At 39.5% G+C, this 21,835-nt stretch overlaps 1 protein-coding gene and 1 pseudogene across 3 annotated transcripts in view; one reads left to right on the top strand and one right to left on the bottom strand.

The window, feature by feature from the left end:
- Positions 1 to 21,835, bottom strand: part of EXOC6 (exocyst complex component 6) — a 254,131-nt gene that overhangs the window by 195,412 nt on the left and 36,884 nt on the right. The window lies entirely within an intron of this gene.
- LOC102858268 lies at positions 13,286 to 13,927 on the top strand (annotated as a pseudogene).

The following is a 21,835-nucleotide window of genomic DNA, read 5'->3' as shown; positions in this document are numbered from 1 at the left end:
TGTGTGTGTGTGTGTGTGTGTGTGTGTGTGTGTGTGTGTGTGTGTGTGTGTGTGTGTAGGGCTCCACCTAGTGGTAGTAAAATATGAAAATAAAACTAAAATGTTAAAAGTGGCTCATCAAATTCTGGAAGCCCTCTATAGCATGAACAGACTTTCATGCATAATGAAAAACCTACAACTAGGAAAGAATAAAACAGAGGAATGGTACCTTCTAAGAATAAAAAAGCTATTAAAACTGTTCTTTTTGATACAAATTGCTCACTACCCAATTATTTGTTATCCTCAAAAAACATGTTTTTAAAAAATTTTTAACACAACAGGTTTTGGTTCATAAGTAACTTGGGTGAATGCAGCAAACTTAATGCCAACAAACTGATCATTTGGCCAGAGTGATCAAAAACAGAAACTTGAAAAATCTTCCTCAAGATAAGTACATGAATAGTTAAATTCTTTGAGGGGAAACAGTAAGCCCCAAGTACAGAAAAGCAGTAATGTAGTAAGATGTAAGTTATTGATACCTTTATTTTGAACAAATAAAATCATCAACAGTTCTCTCTGAGTCCCCTGCACAGACCTTGGACACTAAGAGCTGTTATGTATGCTTTATCAGTTCCTAGCTATTCCTGAGTGGCTACTGTTTCTGATAGGCTTTCTACCACTGGAAGGATGACATTTAATCTAACTTCCCAAAGGGGCAGTATCTTCCTATCAATTTATACTCTACTTGAAACTCTGCAGCTAGAGTGAGAAGAAGAATTTGAAACACACCATTCTTTTTCAGTAGTCATCAGATACATCTGTTACTGTTAGCTGTCTTCAAGCTGGACTAGGCTCAGTTGCCCTATGAATAACAGATCTGAACCCTGCCCTGTCCTGCACCATACTCACAGTCTCAGACATACTTGAGCCAATGTATTGTGCACCAATGTGCTGTGTCAATCTATCTTGAGTTGCAGGTCTTCCTCCTTCTCTGACTTTCCACCTTTCCCAGCATAATGTATTTTTCCAAGGCATGACATAATGCCAAAGTATGTGAGATGAAATTTCACCACCCTTGCCTCTAAGGAGCACTCTGGTTGCACTTCCTCTAAGAGAGACTTGTTTGTTCTTTTGTCAATCCATGAGATATTCATCCTGAATCTCTGTAGCACAGGCAACAAACAACGTTCCCATAGCTGACCATGCAGTGGTCAGAGAGAGGTTATAAACAGCATCAGAGGAAACCACCCATCCTTCTCCCAAGAAGCTGCTGGTGGATTCGAACCACCACAGAGACCCCGCCTCTGGGTTAGCAGGCAAATCCCTGCTAAATCACCAGACACCAAAGAACATGCAATAGAAATTTAAAATTAAGTGCAGAAAATTAGTCATATACACAGGTAACTTTAGCACTCAAAATAATTAGTCTCAGGGAGCTCTGGTGGCCTAGTGGCAAGAAGCTGCACTGCAATCCCAGAGGTACGCGGTTCTACTCCACCAGATGCTCTGCTGGAGAAGGAGGAATAATCTACTCCTGTACCAGTCTGATCCAATTTGACGGTACACGCACAAAACAATAATAAAATTAAAAAATTAGTCTCTAACTCATGACATTTTATTGCACTGAGTCTAAATTCTCAGGGAGGCAGAAAAGTAAAATGCAGTCATTTTATAACACAGGTCTGAAATTCTTAGAAATAACTTCCTGTGATAGACAGAGTTTATATGCCCCTCCCTGACTCTAGGTAGGCTTTGACTACTTCGGTCAACAGCTTATGACAGAAGTACTGCTATATAACTTCCACTTGAACCTCATAAGAAATATGACCACTCTCAGTACAATCTATGGGAGAGGTCACTGTAGGCGTTTTCAACTTACAGCTAAATCAGCCATCAGCAAATGAGTGAGGGTGAGGTGGTTCAATAAAGTCTTAAGACTAGTTCAATAAAGCCTTAAGTTGACTGCAGTTCTAGCAACTGCAATTAATGTCAAATAGCATCTGCATATAAGACCCAAAGTCAAGCCCTTTACGAATTTCTGAAAAAAATTTATGTATGACACAAATTATTTCTAAATTTGCATAACATATTTAAAATACTATTAAAAGAAACATTTTTCCAAGATCATTCCCTTTTTCTTTGCATGCTTCCTTTTGGCACCAAGCCTCTCATATACTGTATTTAATTTCTTTGTCATCCCTCAGAATACCCTTTCCACTGCATATGCCTCAATTTTAAACTTCAAAGTTAGACTCAAAATAAGTCCTTTAAGATAATTCTATGTTGGTTATTTGGCATGCAGAGTGAAGACTGCTCTGTGGCAAAACATCACCATGGCCATTTGCCCATTTTTCCTTCAAAGAACAATTCTTCATTTATCATGTTGCTGATTGGCTCAGCTGTATGGATTTGTCTTCTTTATATTAAATTATAATCTGACTTTCTGACAGTCTCTGACCATCAGCAAGTGATTCAAATCCTCTGCACTTTCGGGAAACAAGTTTGTGTAATCTATAAGTTATAGACTGTTGGTTGTTGGTTGGCTTTTTTTGGTGAGTTTGTTGTTTTGGGTGTGACTGGGTGTCTTGGGGTTTTTTTTGGTTTTTGGTTTGTTTTGATTTTATTTTGGTTTTTAGTTTGGTTTGGTTGTGAGAATAAAGGTTTATTAGATGATTTTGCAAAATTGAGTGGTCTGGTCCTAACAGAGAAGCAGGCCAGCACGACTTCCATAGTCTAACAAGAGTTTTTATCCTGGCTCACAAATCCCTTCCCCCAGCCTCCAAGGAGAAACTTGGTTTCACCCTCTCCAAGACAGACTTATTTGTTTTCTTGGTGGTCTATGTTATGTTCAAGACTCTTCTCCAGCACCACAATTCAAGGGCATTGATTCTTCCTCTGTCATCCTTAGTCACTATCCAGCTCTCTGATGCACAGCAAATAGTTGCTAAGACCATGGCCTGGATCAGGTGCACCTTAAACACTAGAATGTTATAATTTTAATGAGACTTCCTTCACTCTCGATGCTGTCTTCTTCTTCAGAGAGTCTAGATTCTCAGATTTTTTGTTCAGCATACAAAAAGAATAAATAATGGTGAAAAGACACAACCCTGATTCTCCCTCTCCTAACTTTAAGCCACCAAGTATTCCTTTACTTTATTCTAATCACAGCTTCTTGGTATATGCATAAGTTTCACATGAATACAATTAAGTGTTCTGGGATTCCCACTGTGAACAATACTATCCATAATTTGTCTTTATTCATAAAGTCTATCTTTGTTGCAAGGGAGAACTGGTGGCCTAGTGGTAAGAAGCTGTGATGCAAACCTAAAGGCTCTCAGTTTTAATCCACCAGCTGCTCCACAGGAGAAAGATGGGCAATCTCCTCCTGTACGATTTACAGCCTCTGAAAACCTGAAGGAGAGTCTGCTATGGATCAAATCTAACTCCAAAGTACATAACAAAACCAATATTGTCTTTTCACAGATACATCTTTCTTGTACTCTCTCCTTTCAGTTAAGGTCCACTTAACATCAGCAATGAAATCTCATTATACACATCTCTCTTGAATAAGCCTTGAATTATATATCATTTATTTCTACTTTATAGACAATACTATACTATTAGTTATTTCTATAAAACATTAAATTTATTTAGTATATGTTGTATCTTCTAATATCCTGGAAATGAAAGTGTCTTCTGGTTCTATATTCCATTAACAAGTACTGTGAAGATGCAAAGAACCACAAATCCTAATAGAAGAGGTTCACTAGAGGGCACCCTTCCACTAAAAACTAACTTCTAAAAAAAAAATCCAAGTATTTTTCTCTTATCATTTCCATTATTCAAATAGTGTGAATCTCATATTCAACCTAAATAGCACAGAAATACTAAAAAAACCCAAAACCCAAATAAAAATAAGATTTCTTCTTTTTTTGAAAATAATATTATCCTGTCACCTATTGCTTTAACATAAATCCCATAGAGGGTACACTGATTCCAACTCATCGACACCTTATCGAGGTCCATCTCATGAAGGACTGACTAGAACTGTCTCATAGGGTTTGGTTTCCAAGGCTGTAAATCTTCATGAAAGCAGTGTCACAGCTTTCTCCCACAGAACAGCTGGTTGGTGAGAATCACTGTACATTCAATTAGCAACTGAGCACTTAACCATCATGCCACTAAAATGGTTTAAAATAGTAGAATGGAACTGTGAACACTATAAATTCTCCAGCAATTCCAAAACCTGAAACTTAAGCATGGACAAACTACCATGGGAGAAACCAGAGCTCCCTGCGTATTTGTAAGGAGTTTGGGGGGGGTGGTGGAAATGGGCATTCAAATGTTCAAAGAATACATACAATTATTTATTAAAGAATGTCTTAAAAATCAATGTTTGAATTTATAATAGAAGGTCACTATGAATTAGAATCCACTAAACAGTAATTAATTGGTTTTGTTTGGTTTATACAAAATAGTAGGTGTGCTACAGGGAGCTCTCTGACCCAGTGGTAAGAAATTGCACTGTGAACCCAAAAGCATGTGGTTCAAATCCATCAGCTGCTCTGCAGGAGAAAGATGAGCAATCGATTTCCATGCAAATAACTATCTCTGAAAACCAGCTAGAGGGCCAGCTATGAGTAAGTCCCAACTCGATGGTACATTCCACCCCCAACACAACAGGTATATTATACCTACTATTCACCAACTATCTCATTTGACATTACAATAATAAAAACCTACTATTTTGTGCACTAAAACATTTGGCAGTATACACTGAGGTTTCTGATGGATCCCTGACCCCATACGCACTTAAAAAGGAGAGTGTACTGTAGTGTTTCACTGCTTAGGAAGGGAGAAGGAGCATGGTCACCTTCAACTAAGGTGCCAAACAGAGTTAGAGGCGAGGAGCTGAAGTGGAGCAGAATGAACTGGATGTTGCTCAGCAGGTTCTGAGTGCCCACAACCTGTGTACTAAGTGCAGGCCATCCTCAGGGCCAAAGTGGACATGGGAGCAACCACAGGATCTGATCTCGACTCCTGGTCCTGAGAGGCAGCAAAAACTGGAAAGGCTGCCATGATGATAATGAGCCATGAGATGGAGCACTGGGGTGCCTAGGGCCTGGAGAACCTCACATCAGCTGACTAGCACCTGTGCAGCTCCTCATGCTTCCTCGATGCTCCATTCTTTGCAGGCACAAGGTAGAAACAATCTACTCAGGGAGCAAGTGGATCATCAACATCAATGGTACCTGAAGTTCAAGGCCAAAGGCAGGAGCCAGGCCTGGCCATCATAGCCACAGAGGAAGCTCTGGTTATCAATACTCTGGCTACATGGGGGCATAAACAGGCAGGAACTAGAGGTAAGGGACTGTGAGGTCAATAAGGGTATGATTCAGGCCTATCCCTCCAGAAAATATGGAGGAAAGGAACTTCTGAACCGGGGAGGGAGGGGAAGAGGACATGGGCTACCCTGACTCTGTAAGACTTGGCTACTCACACAGTGGGTAGTGGTGGGGGCCAAGCTCTCCTGAGATAAGGCAGAGGGAAAGGCAATGGTGACAGATGGCCTCAATTGGGGCCTGCCCAGATGTTCACAATACAAACGAAAAGATGAGGTGAGGTAGTCATCCTCCATTTTAATATAACACAGATTTTCACACAACAAGCTGGTCTTTGGAACCTAAACATGGTGGGTATATGTTGAAAGGAATTTGGCGGCACAATGGTTCAGTGCTCAGCTGCTAATCAAAAGATCAGCAGTTCAAACCCACCAGTGGAACCAAGAATTCAGTGACCGCATGCCTTCAGCATGACAGTTCAGCTTCTTGCCACTGGACCAGGCAATTTTACTGTCTGCTACACAATCACTATGAACCCAAAACTCAACAATGGGCTTAGGTTTACAGGTATATGAAAACTAATGGGGAGTTAGTACTAACTCCAAAGTCTAAGATTTGGGAAAAATTGAACATAAAATAAATGTTACAAAAAATAATTTTCTCTTCTCCATCAAAAATAGAAAAAATATATACAAATATATTCTTTTCATTTTTAATGCATTAGAGAATAATGATAAAACTATATATATTAATATGTAAATACAAAAAGGCTTATATAAAAAATATATAAAATTAAGTAATCTATAAATTTTAATTGGCTTGCCTCTGGAAATTCTATGTACGAACAGTGTTCAGGCTGTTCGTTCATAGTGTCGCTATGAGTCGTCTACGACTCGACGGCATTAAACAACAATAACAATGACGACGACCAAGAGAGAGCTACGTTGGCCTAGTGGAAGGAAGCTGTGCTACCAAGCCGAAGGTGGGTGATTGTCATCTGTGGCCCTCGGCCAGGTTCAAATTGTCTTCCTGTCAAACATTCTTCTAGGTGGTATAGCACTGGTCTGTGCGTTGCTGTACAGAGGTAACTCGTGGTTGCTGTGATGCTGAAGCCTGTGACAGTGATGTGCCAATCATGGTAATGGGCACCCATGGTGGACAGTGTTGGCTGGAGCTTCCCGACTAAATCAAGCCTGGAAGCAGGAGCGGCATCCACTTCCAAAATGACTTGCCTAGGGAAACTCTATGTACAAACACTGTTCAGGCTGTTCGTTCATAGGGTCGCTATGAGTCATCTACGACTCGATGGCATTAAACAACAACATATATTTTAATAGATCTAAGACATTTTTCTTAGATTTGCTTCTAATTTGACACTGTGAGGATGGCACAAGGCTGAACAGAGTTTCGATCTGGTATAGGTAGGGTCAGTTTGAGTATAAGTTGATTCAATGGCACCTAGCAACAACTTCTAAGCTCTTCAATATCTGCATTTTTTATACAGTAAAATTAACTTCTCAAGAAATAATTTTCAGAGGTCTTAGAAAAGATTCTTGCATAAGTACTTCCTGAAGTAAAAACAAGAACTTAAGTCAAAATTCTTCACCAGCACCAAAATTATTCTTCAGTCTTCCTTATTCGCTGTCTCAGTTTCACATGCAAATGTTGTTGTTGTTGTTGTTGTTGTTGTTGTTGTTGTAAGGTGCCGTCCAGTTAAATACAACAATGTGATCCTATGAACAGACCTGAATCCTGTCCTATCCTGTGTCATCCTCATCATCTTCCAATCTGTTGGCCAAACAGCCATTCTCCAAATTTCCTGACATAGATTGATGATCGCATCCAAGGCTGCATCTGTCAATTGAAACAAGTCAATTGGTAATACCATCGATTCCTAGGCCTTATTTTTTGCCAGTGCCTTCAATGCAGTTTCCATTTTCTCCCTCATTACCATTGGTTCCTGGCTCATATCGTACTTCCTGAAATGTTTCAGTGTCAGTCAGTTCTTTCTGGTACAGTGATTCTGTGTATTCCCTCCATCTTCTTTTGATGCTTTCTGGGTCATTCAATATATTGCCCATAGCATCTTTCAATATTACAACTCGATGCTTAAGTTTGTTTTTCAGTTCTCTCAGCTTGAGAAATGCAGAGCAAGTTCTTCCCTTTTTAGTCCTCAATTCCAACTCTCTGCACATTACTTCACAATACTTTCCTTCTGAGCTGCCCTTTGAAATCTTCTGTTCAGCTCTTTCACTTTGGCATCTTTTCCTTTTGTTTTGGCTTTTTGGTGCTCCGGAGAATCAGATAAGCATATGGTATACTATACTGGGAACAAAAACAGAAGAATGGTGTTGCATTCATAGTCAAAAAGTGAATTTCAAGTTCTATCCTGAAATGCAATGTTGTAAGTGATAGGATAACTTCCATATGAATACAAGACCTGTTAACACAACTATTATTCAAATATACACTCCTACATCTAAAGCCAAAAGGGGGGAAAATGAAAATTTTTACCAAATCTTGCAGCCTGAAATTGACTAAACATGCAATAAAAATGTGTTAATGATAATTAGTGATTAGAATGCAAAAGTAGTAAACAGTGAAGAAATAATGTTGTTGTTGTTATTCTGTGCTGTTGAATTTGCCTGTGACTCATAAGAGACTCTTATTTACAACAGCTCTGAACCCAATTCTATCTTGAGCCAACCTTTCTTGTCTCTGACACACTTCTATCACGGTGCTGTCAACTGGGCTAGTGGTGAGAATCTGTTTTCTTAATGTTGAGCTTCAATCCATATTGAAGGCCTTCCACAGCAAGTGCTTCAGGTCCTCCTCAGTTTCAGCAAGCAAAGTTGTGTCATTTGCATAACATAGGTTGTTGATGAATCTTCCTCCAATCCTGATGCCATATTGCACCTCATAAGGTCCAGGATGATCTGTTCTGCATATAAACTGAAACAGTATAGAGACAGGATGCATCCCTGGTGTACACCTTTCCTGATTTTGAAACATGTAGTGTTTCGCTGCTCTGTTCTGAAGACTGCCTCCTGGTCAAAGTATAGGTTTCACATAAGCACAATCAAGTGTTCTGGGATTCCCACTCTTCCCACAGTTTGTTATAATCCACAGTCAAATGCCTTTGCATAGTCAATGAAACACTGATAGACATTCCACTGGTACTTTGCTTTCAACCAAGATCCACCTAAAATAACATTAGCTATAATATCCCACTGATTTCACATGCAAGATTTTACTGAAGATTATCCAAAAAACGACTGGAACAGCACATCAACAGAGAACTACCAGAAGTCCAGGCTGGGTTTAGAAGGGGTTGTGGTACTAGAGATATTGTAGCTGATGTTAGATGGATCTTGGCTGAAAGCAGGCAATACCAGAGGAATATCTATCTATGTTTCATTGACTATGCAAAGGCAATTGACTGTGTAGATCATAACAAACTATGGCTGACTCTAAGAAGAATGGGAATCCCAGAACACTTGATCGTTCTAATGTGAAACTTATACTTGGACCAGGAGGCAGTCGTCAGAACAGAGCAAGGGAACACTTCAAAACTGGGAAGGGCGTACACCAGGGATGCATCCTATCTCCATACCTTTTCAACCTATATGCAGAACAGATTATCTGGGAGGCTGGGCTCTATGAGGAGAAATGTGGGGTCAAGATTGGTGGACGATTTATCAACAATCTGCGTTATGCGGATGACACAACCCTGCTTGCTGAAACTGAGGAGGACCTGAAGCGCCTGCTGCAGAGTGTCAAGGACTGCAGCCTACAATATGGATTGAGGCTCAATGTCAAGAAGACAAAGATTCTCACCACTGGACCAACTGGCAGCATCAGGATGGATGGTAAAGAGATTGAGATTGTACATAGCTTTAGTTTGCTTGGCTCCATAATCAACAGTCTTGGCACCAGCAGCCAGGAAATTAAAAGGCGCATTGCCATGGAAAAGTCTGCTGTTTGGGACCTCTCCAAAGTACTGAAGAGCAATGGTATCTCTCTGGAGACTAAGGTGCATCTGATACAGGCCATGGTCTTAGCAATCACTTGTTATGCATCAGAGAGTTGGACAATGACCAGGGAGGATAGAAGGAGAATTGATGCCTTTGAGCTGTGGTGCTGGAGAAGAGTACTGAGAATACCATGGACTGCTAGGAAAACAAACAGATTTGTCCTGGAAAGGGTTAAACCAGGTGGCTCCTTGGAGGCAAAGATTCTGAGGCTCCGTCTAACATACTTTGGACATGTTGTGAGGAGGGACCGGTCCCTGGAGAGGGATATCATGCTTGGGAGGGTGGAGGGACAGCGCAGGAGAGGAAGGCCCTCTATGAGGTGGATTGATTCAGTGACTGGGATAATTGGGATGGGAGTGTCAGAGACAGTGCGATTGGCACAGGACAGAGCGGAGTTTAGGGCTGTTGTACATAGGGTCGCTATGAGTCGCAAGCAACTCGACGGCACATAACAACAACAACAACATAATATCCCTACTACCATGGCCTCTTTAAACCCAGTCGGCACCTCTGGCAGTTCTCTTTTGATGTGCTATAGTTGGAAGATATGGGTTTGATGATAGAAATAAGGCTGGAAATAGAATGACTGAATTTTGTATTTAAAACTATTTATTCATTGCAAATATGTATTTTTAAAAGACATAAACGATGACTTTACACATGAATCTCACCTGATGGACTGCACAGGAATCAGACTGACTACATTTGTGGAAGAAATCATTGAAGCAGCTCAGTAACGGCAGTCAAAACTAGGCCAGGGCTGACTGTGGGTCAGACCATCAGTCACTCAGATGGAAGTTCAAACTGAGGCTGAAAAAATTAAAATAAGTCCAGAGGAACCAAGATATGATCTTATATCAACCCAGATTAATTTAAAGATTGTTTTAGAAATAGGTTTGAGGCACTGAACACCAAAGATCGAAAACCAGATGAGTTACGGAATAATATTAAGGATATCATCCATGAAGAAAGCAAAGGTCATTACAAAAACAGAGGAGAAGGAAAAAATCAAAATGGATGCCAGAAAAAACTCTAAATACAGCATTGGAGCATCAAGAATTAAAAGACTCTTGAGAAAAACCATATACTAAGCATGGCTCTAGAAAAATAACAATAAAAACAATGTACTATGATGTGCCATTTAGCTTTTCTATAACATCCTTCTCCATCCAAACTCCCAAATACACACTTTTATACTAGTAAGTAAAGAATTCAAGATAAGGTTAAGTATCCTAAAATATTATTATTTAGTATCTAAAGCAAGTAGTTATCTTGTAATTGTCAAACAATTATGGAAATTTCTAGCACATTTAAGAGGCAAGAATAAACACATATAAACAGAGCCCAACCTATTTCAAGATAGAGTATTAAAAGAATTTCTTTTTTCAAAATATTACCCCTGAGTATTTTCCCATTAAATATTTCATTTGTTTGTTAAATGTACTCTTAAAATATTTTCTAAAATAATGCACAGGTGTTTCCTATAATTAAACTGAAGACATTCCATCAAGTTTGAAATAAGAATTGGCATACACTGATTTTTAAAGAGGGTAAATTAATATTTCAAATGTCCTACAGCCTCTCAAAGTGTTAAGATCAAATAAATGCAGAAGCATAAAGGATGACTTTCTTCATATTTCTGATGTTGCATTTCACTTGTTTTCCTTTCCTCTATGTTCAATTTTTGTGTCTTGTTCTCACTAAAAGCATCCTGTTTCTTTGCATAGGAAAGAAGTAGCACAGTGTGTTAGTTAACATTACTTCCTATTACCAGGGTCAACATTCTCTAGTACTGATATTAAGACTCACTGTAATTATGAATAACAAAATAGCACACTGATTATCATTAATGGACATCCTCTATGGTGAAACTTGAATTGATAATCAGTTAACACAGATGTGCAAGAGACTTCCTCCTTCCTGTTTTTATACTCTTGACCAAGGGGATATCTCTTCCTGTTGACTTTTGTTCTACTTGGTTAAATGCAAAAAATCAGAAATGGAAACACCCAATACATGCAATTTTTAATCATCCTTTATAATAAACTAAATTGCTAACATAAATATTAATTCAAAAACCTTAAGAAATAAGCAGATTAATGAGCACAGCTGTGATCGCTTCAATAACCTTTAGAAAGACAAACAAAATATCTGCCTAAAGCAGCTCTAGTATGATTTTTGTCTAATGGCTTAAGGAATTAATTGCATGCCTGTCTTTTCAGGACGAAACCAAACTCTCTGTGATCATGACAATTCTGATTTATAGTGACTCCACAGTACAGAGCAGGACTGTCTCATAGACTTTCAAGGGCTGTAAATCTTTATAGAAACAGATAGCCACATCTTTCTCCTACAGAGCAGTTCAGAGCTCAAGCTGACAACCTTTCCATTAGCAATCCAGCATTTTAACCACTCCACCACCAGTGCTCATTCTCTTATTACTGTACTTTATGAAGAAGAATGTGGTATCGGTACCAGAGGAAGAATCATCACCAATCTAAGTTAGACAGATGACACAAACTTGCTTGCTGAAAGCGAGGACTTGAAACGCTTGCTACAAAATAATAAAGTCTACCACCTCCAATGTGGATTGCATGTCAACATCAAGAAGATAAAAATCCTCACCTCTAGGCCAAAAGGCAAGATCATGATACATGGAGAAAAGACTGAGGCTGTTAATTATTTGATCTTACTTGGACCCAAGAATACAATCAATACTCTTGATACTAGCAGTCAAAAATCTACAACCAGGAGAGGATAAAATAGATGAATGGGACCTTCTAAGAATCAAATCCCTATGCACATCCAAAAACTTCCCCAACAGAGTAAAAAGGAAAGTCACAGATTGGGAAAAAATACTCGGTAATGACATGTCAGATAAGGGACTTATATATAGAATTTATTAAGTACTCGAGCACTACAAGTTAAAGGTAAACAACCCAATTGAAAAACAGGCACAGGATATGAACACTTTACCAAAGAAGACATTCAGATGGCCAACAAATACATAAAGAAATGCTCAAAATCGCTAGCTCTAAGAGAGATGCAAATCAAAACAACTATAAGAAAGCATCTCACTCCAGTAAGAATAGCAAAATTTAACAGAGCAGGAAACAAAAAAATGCTGGCGAGGCTGCGGAAAAACTGGAACCCTTATTCACTGCTGGAGGGAGCGTAAAATGGTGCAACCACTATAGAAGGCTGTATGGAGCTTTCTCAAAAAGTTACAAATAGAAATACCATTTGACCGAGCAATCCCTCTACTGTGAATATACCCTAAAGAAACCATAACTGCCACAGAGGCAGATATATGCACACACGTTTACTGCGGCTTTGTTCACAATAGCAAGGAGTTGGAAACAACCTAAGTAACCATCAACAAATGAATGGATAGAGAAGCTGTGGTATAGTCACACAATGGAATACTATGCTGCATTGGGGGGGAAAAGGAACTCATGCAATATTATTCAAAATGGGTGAACCTGGAGGACATTATGCTGAGTGAAATATCTCGGTCACAAAAGGACAAATTGCATAGTGCCACTGTTGTAGAACAGGACTGACATCAGGGTTGGGAAGAAACTGAGAAAAACTGGATAAATTATGTATACTAAATTGAAACAGATGAGGGAGAGAAGTTTAAAAATGATACATGATTGGGTATTAAGGTCATGACAAGAGTCCAGAATGAAGGTCACATAGTGTAGTGTATTGGGGGGTGGGGGTAGATTGTATACCAATGAAGGAATTTTTCTTTTCCTTTTCAAGGAGAGGAGCAAACTGGGGGGAAGAGGTGGGCAGGGAGAAAAGTGCAACACTAAATGAACGGAAATCCAAAATCTCTGTAAATGTTCATTAAGATTAAAAAAAATAATAAATAAATTTTAAAAACCCAAAACTTGCTCTTGGCGAGGCCGGTGTCGCAGCACGAGCCGGAAGCTGACCTCCGCTCTGGGAGCTCTGGGGTGCAGGCAGAAGCACAGCTTGCCGGACTTGCCCTATGACTATGGCGCCCTGGAGCCCCACATCAATGCCCAGATCATGCAGCTGCATCACAGCAAACACTATGCCACTTACGTCAACAACCTGAACGCCACCGAGGAGAAGTATCAAGAGGCGCTGGCCAAGGGTGATGTCACGACTCAGGTGGCTCTGCAGCCTGCACTCAGGTTCAATGGCGGAGGGCATATCAATCACACCATTTTCTGGACCAATTTGAGCCCCAGTGGTGGTGGAGAGCTCAAAGGAGAGTTGCTGGAAGCCATCAAACGTGACTTTGGATCATTTGACAAGTTTAAGGAGAAGTTGACAGCTGTGTCTGTGGGTGTTCAGGGTTCAGGTTGGGGCTGGCTTGGTTTCAACAAGGAACGGGAACACTTACAGATCGCTGCATGTGCTAATCAGGACCCACTGCAAGGAACAACAGGTCTAATCCCCCTGCTGGGGATTGATGTGTGGGAGCACGCATACTACCTTCAGTATAAAAACGTCAGACCTGATTACCTAAAAGCCATCTGGAATGTAATCAACTGGGAGAATGTCGCCGAAAGATACAGAGCTTGCAAAAAATAAAGCATTATCGTTACATTGAGTAGGTTGAGCCCTTATGACTATTTTTGTAGTGGTGTAAAATATTGCAATATATTAATAAACTGCTTTACATGGAAAAAAAAAAAAAACAAAAGGTGAGCTGCATTGGAAAAGTCTGCTGTCAAGGACCTCTCCAAAATGCTGAAGAGGAGCAATGCAATTTAAAGACTAAGGTACATCTGATACAACCTGTGATCTTTTCAATTAGTTGATATGCATCTGAAAGTTGGACAATGGCTATAGATGACAAAACAATCAATGCCTTTGAGTTGTGGTGTTGGAGAAGATTGTCAAATATCCCATGGACCGTCAAAAGAAGGCCAGTTGAAGGGTCAGTGAAAAAGAGAAAGATCCTTAACAAGATGGATTGACATAGTAAGTGTAGCAATGGACTCAAGTATGTCAGAGAGTATGAAGATGGCACAAGACAGGGCAGGGTTCAGGTCCACTGTTCACAGGGTCACTATGAGTCATACTTGACTTGATGGTAACTAACAACAACATTACAAATTTACAAGAATATAAAGTTTTTAAAATTACGTTCTAATTGGCTTATTGGGGTAAATAAAGCATTTATGTAAACAGAATACACACACACATACATATATACATAAGTTCTAGAAAACAAGAAAATTTAATTTCTAATATTTCACGCTTGCTAGGTGTAAAAATAGATCCATAGGGAGTCACACTGCCTGCACAGTGGCTTGGTTGTTCTAATCCACCAGCTGCTCCAAGGGGGAAAGATGAACAATCCTCTCCAGTGTAATTTACAGCATCCCAAACACTTGATGGAAGATCAGCTGTAAGTTTTGCAAGTGGCACAATGGTTAAGTATTGGATGCTAAGGGAGAGGTCAATGGATGAAACCCACCAGCAGTTCTACAGGAGAAAAGATTCAGTGATCTGTTTCTGAAAAGATAAGGAACTATGAGACTTGGGAAATCCTATGAAGCAGTTCTATTTTGTCCTACAGAAGATTAGTTCTACTCTGTCCTACAGGGTCACTATGAGTCAAAATCAACATGATGGAACATCATAGCAAAAGACATAAGAAAGAATCCTTATAGACATTCATTCTGAAAACATTTTATGAATCCTTGTAACTAAAGTAGGTACTATTATTAAAGGAGAGACCCTTAAAAGCACATTTTCCCCAATACAGAATGTCTTTTCACTTCTTGACTACTTCTACCACGGGTGCTGACTGTGGATCTAAGTAAAATTATATCACTGACAATTTCAATATTTCTTCATCTTTCTTGGTCCAGTGGTGAAAACTTTTGTTTTCTTGATGTTGAGATGTAACTGATATTGAAAGCTGTAGTCTTTGATCTGGAACAAGTTCTTACACATTTTCTTCACTTACTGCAAGTGAAGCTGTGTTATCGGCATAACACGGGTTGCTGATGAGTCTTCCTCCAATCCTGATGCCACGTTCTTCACATAGTCTAGCTTTTCAAATTACTCAGCATACAGTTTAAATAGGCATGGAGAAAAGATACAATCCTAGCACACACCTTTTCTGATTTTAGAACATGTGATATTTCCTTGTCCGTTTTGGACAACTGCTTCTCCATCTATGTACAGGCCTCACACGGAGGAAATTAAGTGTTCTGGGATACCCATTATTTTATATGTTAGTCATAATTTGTTATGATCTACAAAATCAGATGTCTTTGTACAGTAAATAAAAAGATAAACATCTTTCTGGTCTTCTTTGTTCTCAGGTGATATTCATCTGACATCAACAATAATTATCACTTATTCAGCAGCCTCTTTTTAATCCAGCTTGATTTTCTCAAGTTCCCTGTAGATGTGCTGTTCTGCTGTTGTTGTTGTTGTTATGTGCCGTCGAGTCGTTTGCGAACAGTTGTGCTGTTCTAGTGGGGTTTTTTTAATAATCTTCACCAAGGTTTTATCATATCACCTTTTTTGGGAATTGGAATAGACAGACCTCTTGGTCAGGTCTTTCAAACCTCTAGGTATAGACTAGTCACAAGTACATCCATTTGTTGTTGAAACATGTCAATTAGTATTTCATCAATTCATGAGGCTTCTTCCCCCCAATTACTTGCTATGCATCAGAGAACCAGACAATGACTAAAAATGAAAGGAAAAGAATCATTGCCTTTGAGTTGTGGTGCTGGAGAAAAGGCTTGAATATACATGGACTGCCAAGAGAACTAACATATCTGTCTTGGAGAGAGTGAAACCAAGTTTATCCCTGGAGGCAAGAATTTTAAAGCTCCATCTCACATAATTTAGGCATGTTACCAGGAGGTACCAGTCCTTGGAGAAGGACATCATGCTTGGAAGGGGGGAGGGGCAGCACAGGAGAGGAAGACCCTGAATGAGACGATTGACACTGTAACTGGAGTATTGGGGGCAGGTGTGCCAGAGTTTGTGAGACTGTCTCAGGAAAGCGCAGAGTTCAGAACTACTATAAAGTTGATAAGAGGTGCAGGCAACTCAACTCGATGGCACATAACAACATTTTCAGTGTCGCTTGAACTTCTTTCATTACCACTGGTTCTTGATCATACACTAGATACTTTCTGAAATGGTTCACTGTGGATCAAGTTTTGTTTTGTTTTGGTACAGTGACTTCGTGTTTCCTTTCATCTTTATTCTGTATTGTGTTGCACTGAAAAAAATCTGCTGTCAAGGACCACCTCAAAGAGCTGACAAGCTACAGTGTCAGTTTAAAGACTAAAGTGCATCTAATCCAGTTGTTTCCTATGCATCTGAAAGTCAGACAATGAATAAGGATGATATATGGAAAACTGATGACTTTTAGTGGTAAAGAAGAGTACTGATTATTCCACAGATTGCCAAAAGAATGAAGAAGTCTGTCTTGGAGGACATGCAACCTGGGTACTTCTTAGACAAGGATGGTGAAACTTCATCTCACGTACTCTGGATATGTTGTCAGGAGAGGTCAGTCCCTGGAAAAACATCTCACTCTGGGAAAGGTGGAGGGATCAGAGAAAGAAAGGAAGAACCTCAACAAGATGAACTGGCACAGTGACTTCCAACAGACTCAAGCATACAGGAGGTCATGAGGATGGGGCACGATAGGACAAGGTTCAGATCTGTTGTTTGTTTACTGTTGTTGTTAGGTTCTGTCAGAGAGACCCTATCAACAGGAGACTTGAATCCTTTCCTATCCTGTGCCATCCTCACTAATTCTAATATACTTGAGCCAGTGCTGCAGTGCCCATATTAATCCATCTCAGTGCTAGTCTTCCTCTCTTTCACTGACCCTCCACCCTTCCAAGCATGAAAACTGTTTCCAAGGAATACTTCTAGCATCATACCCGAAATATCAGAGACAAAGCTTTGTCATCCTTGCCTCGAAACAGCTCTCTTGCTGCACCTTCTCCAAGACATGCCTCTTTGTTCTTTTGGCAATCTAGGGAATATTCACTACTGTTCTCCAACACCATAACTCAACAGCATCAATTCCTCTTCTGTCATGCTTATTCATTTTCCATCCCTCAGATGTGTAGCCAGTAACTGAATAGAATATGGCCTGAATCTGGTGCACCTTAATCTTCAAAGTGACATCACTGCTCTTCAGTATTTTGGAGAGATCCATGACAGTGGACTTGTCCAAAGCAATACATCTCCTTATCTCTTGACTGCTGGTACCAAGAGTGTTGACTGTGAATCCAGCAAGATGAAATAGAGTGCCTATATGCTGCAATCAACTTGACCACAGTTAATAACATTATCAAGAGAGCTCCAATGGTATAGTTCATAGTGAGTTGTGCAACTAGTTCACGGCTGAGCCTCTTTGGCAGTTTGAATCAACCAGTGTCTCCTCAGGAGAAGATGGGCAATTTCCTCCCCAGCAATTTATTGTCCTAGAAGCCTAATGGATCAGCTAAGAGTCGGTTTTGACCTCACAGGCAATGAGAAAGACTACAATTTCTCCCTCTCCCACAGTTGAGAAAATTGAGGCTTTGAAAGATCAAACAACTGTCTTGAGAAGCAATACTGTATAATTAAGTAGTAAAAGAACTTGAATCAATTTATCTACTACTTAGTGACTAAGAGGTACTGATCAAAGTTTTAACTACAATAGAAAAAATGTTAGTGATCTTATAATTAATAACATCAGCACTATTGAATAAATATATTACAACTATTTTTCAAAGATATTCAACATAAAATAAGTTTAAAAAAATCAAGATACCATCTAATACATCAAGGATACAAATGTCTCTGTAACCATGTACACCTACCAACTGGGATAAAATAATCAAATAATCTACAGGGAACTCTAATGGCCTAGTGGTAGGAAGGCTTGTGATTCAACCCATCAGTCGCTCCCTAGGAGGAGAATGGGTAATCTCTTCCCATGTGATTTACTGCCTCTGAAAACCAACTAGAGCTATAGGTCAGTTCCAACTCAACAGCACACTACAACAACAACAATGGCACAATGGTTAAAGCTCTACTAACCTAAAGGTTGGCAGTTCAAGTCCACCACCTGCCCCTTGGGAGAAAGATGTGGCAATCAGCTCCCATAAAGATTTACAGCCTTTCATCTAATGTGAAAATATTGGTTTCTCTCTATCTGGTGCATAGAAGAGTTAAGAAAATCAAAGACTAGTGGAAATAATTGTCCCACAGCATAAAAGGACCTCACAATCCTCAACTTCCACAGTCCTAAAATCATAAGGTTATTCTGACACTACTGCACTTTGAAGGGATTGCATCAGAAGGTCTTGAATAGTGTGGGAGATAAATGTAGTACAACACTCAAAATCATACTAATAGACAGGATTACATGAACTGGCAGAACCCCCAAGACTATAGACCTTACCTGCTCTTTGAGACTGAACTCACCCATGTAGCACAACCTTCAGCCAAACAATAGAAAAATCTAAAAGCGAATAAAACTAGGGAGAAACCCAGCACGCAGAACATTCGACCACAGAAGATCAAAAGTGTAGCATCTGTCCAATGATAAAACTCAGAAGGCAGGAAGGGCAAGGATGGAGGAATGAAAGGAAATAAAAACCGCCGAGATGGGAAGAATGACAAAACACTATAGGGATGATAACTAGTGCTTTAAAAGAAAATATTTATGAATGCTTGAATGGTATACCAAACAGCACTGTGTGCTTTCACTCAAATTATAATAAAATGTTTATAAAGAGAGAGAGAGAGAAGAGAGAGAGAGAAAGAGAGACTGAGCGCACATGTGCACGAGCAAGAGAGCGCGAGTGCTTTGGCATTTTTATGGAGTTCTACTCTGTTCTGTAAGTTCAGTATAAGAAAAACTCAACTAATGAGTTTGATATTCAACGAAAGGCCACACTATCAGTGAGACATACCTAAAAGGTTCAACCCATGACAAACATGCCAAACTGTCTGCCTTTGGGGTGGCAGCACAATTCCTTACTACTAGGCCACCAGACCTCCCCAAATTAGGCAATATGAATCTACCAATCACGCCACAAAAGTATGGGCAACCTCCTCCCATGTGATTTAGTCTCTGAAAACCCACTGGAAGGTCGGTTATGTGTGGATTCCTACTCGACAGCACACAGCAATAACAACACCATCCAAGGGAGCTCTGGTGATGTAGTCTCTAAGGAGTTGTGCTGCCAATCCACAGGAAGTGTCTCTCAGGCGGTTCTAATCCACCACTGCCCTGCAGAATAAAGATGGGGACTCACCTCCCATGTGGTTTACAGCCTCAGAAAAACACTGGAGGGTCACCTATCAGTAGGTTCCAACTCAATGTCTCTGAGTTAGTGAAAGTAACAACACCATCTTCACAACTGTTAGTTTTGTTTTAACTCACTGCTGTATCTATCCTATTGATCCATGTCATGGAAAGTTTCTCTCCTTTTCACTGAGTCCATTTTACCAAAGGGGTTCTAGTGGCAGAGTATATTACATGTTGGACTTCTAATCCACTAGAAAGACAGGCCGTCCCCTCCTATAAAGATTTACAGCCTCAGAAGCCCAAGGGAGGGTCACCACAAATACGAACTGTCTCAAAGCCAGTGGTTTGCTGACAATAAGACAGATGCAAATCAGACTTCCCAACCAGGGCTTTCTGGGCCACAGTCCACTGGGTCACGAGAGCCGCATAAATGGCGCCGCTTGGGTAAATAGCTGGAGCTAAGTTGAGGCATGTCGTCAAAATGACAACACAGTTGATGGCCAGTCCAGTTCTTTTTTACAAGATGGAAAATTCCAAAGATCACCAGTCTTTGAAGTTACGGGGGGGAATCTGACTATCTTAGAAAAGAGAAGTAAGGTACACGCAGTCTGAAAATTCATTTACAGATCTTCTGTATTACTATTATTTCTGAGGAGTATCTAAAATCCTAGTAACTTCACTGAATTGACTGAAGAGGTTACATATTTAAGAAAAGCTGACAAACTGGGGACAGAAGTGATTAATGAATACCATGTCTTGTGAAAAAAAAAAGAAGAAGAAGAAGAAGAGATACAAATCAAAACCACAATGAGATATCATCTTACTCCAGTAGCAGTGACAAAGTTTAACAGGACAGCAAGTAATAAATGTTGGAGAGGATGTGGAGAGATAGGAACTCTTATGCATTGTTCGTGGGAGTAACAACTCTGGAAGGCAGTTTGGCATTTCCTAAAAAAGCTGAGCACAGAAATACCTTATGACCCAACTATTCCACTGCTTGGAATATACCCTGAAAAAATGAGAACTGAGGCACAAATGGAGACTTGTACACCAATATCCACAGCAGCATTATTTACCATTTCAAGAACATGGAAACAGCCTAAATGTCCAACCACTACTGAATGAATTGAGAAATTATAATACATTCACATGATGGAATACTATGCAGTATGCAGGAGCAATGATTTTGTAAATAATTATCTAGCTTGAGAGGAACTGTACAGCATTATGCTAAGTGAACTAACTCATTCCTGTAAGGACAAATACTGTACAAGACCATGATTGTAGACTGTGTATGAGTATCAGGGCGGGGGAGACAGAAGAGTGAGGATGGGGTTTAATCACAGGGTCACACAATTTAAGGGGTTAAGGGAGGGGTGGATAAAGGAAACGGGAAAGATCCAGTGTGAAAAACAATGTATACAAACTTTGCAAGTAAACCATTATCAAATAAAAATTTTATTTAATATTTTTTTAAGTCAGTGGTTTGGTCTTTGATAAGCTCTCTTTTACCAAGAATGATATCCTTTTCTAGTAAGTGATCCTTCCTGGTGATGTGTAAAAAAGCAAGCAAAACAAAATGCCATCATTTCACATCTAAGGAACATGCTGACTCTAACAAAGACTTGTTCTTTCTTTTGACAGTCCATTATATCCTGTTAGCTCACCAACACAATTCTAATGTGTCAATTCTTCTGTGATCTTCCTTTTTCACTGTTCAGCTTTCACATGCATATGAGGTGACAAGAAAGATCAGAGGATACACACTTTGATAGTCAAAGTGCTGTCTTTGCTTTTGAAGATTGCAAAAGAAATCTTTTGCAGCATATTTTTTACATGTAATACATAATTGTATGTGCATGTGTCATTGGTTTTCTAGTCAATCATTTATATAGATTTAGCATATACATATATAGTCTTAGTCCACATATGTTTTGTCCAAGAACAATCAAGTGTTCTAGAATTTTCATTATTTCATAGTGTTATCCATAATTTGTTATAGTTCAAAATGTTGGATACTTTAAAACATAAAACACAGTTAAATATTTTTTCTAGTATTCTCTGCTTTCAACTAAGATCTATCTGACATCAACAACGATATACTTTGTTTCATAGCTTCCTTTGAATCGGGCATGAATTTCTGGCATTCTTGGATCACCCATCTTTGAAACAGGCACAAAGATGGATTTTTCCTGCTCTTCTTT

This window comes from Elephantulus edwardii, unplaced genomic scaffold (genome assembly GCF_000299155.1).
Source record: "Elephantulus edwardii isolate Elephantulus edwardi_28Jun2011 unplaced genomic scaffold, EleEdw1.0 scaffold00007, whole genome shotgun sequence".
Taxonomy (NCBI): Eukaryota; Metazoa; Chordata; class Mammalia; order Macroscelidea; family Macroscelididae; genus Elephantulus; species Elephantulus edwardii.
Note: the sequence above shows the minus strand (reverse complement) of the source record. Positions and strands in the feature narration are given on the sequence as shown.